This window comes from Penaeus monodon, chromosome 33, assembly GCF_015228065.2.
Source record: "Penaeus monodon isolate SGIC_2016 chromosome 33, NSTDA_Pmon_1, whole genome shotgun sequence".
Classification (NCBI taxonomy): domain Eukaryota; kingdom Metazoa; phylum Arthropoda; class Malacostraca; order Decapoda; family Penaeidae; genus Penaeus; species Penaeus monodon.
Genome location: NC_051418.1, coordinates 9,234,928 through 9,235,938, shown reverse-complemented (window position 1 = coordinate 9,235,938; position 1,011 = coordinate 9,234,928). Strand labels below are relative to the sequence as shown.

The window sequence follows — 1,011 nt, the reverse complement described above, 5'->3', positions numbered from 1 at the left end:
CTGTAAATAGACTAAAAATCACAAATATGTAAATGGAGCTGATAGATTCCTGATCAACAGACTTCAAAATAAGACTAATATGTCCTTCCACACTTACACAAGAAAAGAATAAACAAGGCTTTTCTAAGACTGATAACTAAAACAGTGTATGTGACGTATATGTGAATCAACGAATGTTAAAAAAATGTTTTGCCCTAACGTGGAAGTAATCAATAAATAACTCACCATCTTAAATGTGTGAATTTTTGGAGAGTTGTCAAGTTCGCAGTGCCTTGACGAGATGTGGTGAAGGATCTCGCGGTCTGTGTTTTATATAGTTCCTGCAACCCCCCTTCCCCTCCCCTTCCCATACACAGAGTACGCTGTATCTTCTACGTTTCATATTTTTTCGTGTCAGTTTGTCCAACGACCTTGGGACAACAGAATTTATCCCTCATGTGGAAATAAACGATGGTAGAAAACGACGTATATGTAGCCGCTATTAGACTTGAACACTATAGTTTTTGATTCACGATACCCCTCGGAGATTCTCGTATGTCGCAGTGAACAGTATCCATTTTTTCACAAAATTCGGTCGAAAAGAAGTGGGATTCCCCGCCGTCCTCGAAAAGTCCTCGTGACAAACATGATTCGTGTCACGATGCCCTTGGGCGAGCCGAGATATTTTTCTTCTGGTGTCTGAACGATGAAAACAAGTCGGAGCGGATAAACAAGCACTGGAATAATAGATGTCGGCACTGCCCGGACGCCAGGGATCTCTTCATTTGCTAATAACCGAGTCATTACTTGCCAAGCCCCGAATTCGCCAACAAATGTTTAAGATCACTTTATCTCATCTTGCAGATAATGCAGTTGTGACGTGGCGGGAGCGACATGATTTGGACAGTTATTAACTAAGTGCATGGACTTCCTCACCTTCATTACTTCCTAATATGGGCAGAGACTGTGACTGAAACATCGGTCATGAACTTAACCGGAAGGAAGATCAAGTACCCACGACTTCAGCTGAAA

General features: G+C 41.7%; 1 protein-coding gene across 1 annotated transcript in view; it reads right to left on the bottom strand.

Moving 5' to 3' along the window:
• The window catches only part of LOC119594235 (translation initiation factor IF-2-like), a 14,703-nt gene that overhangs the window by 4,061 nt on the left and 9,631 nt on the right, over window positions 1-1,011 (bottom strand). The window lies entirely within an intron of this gene.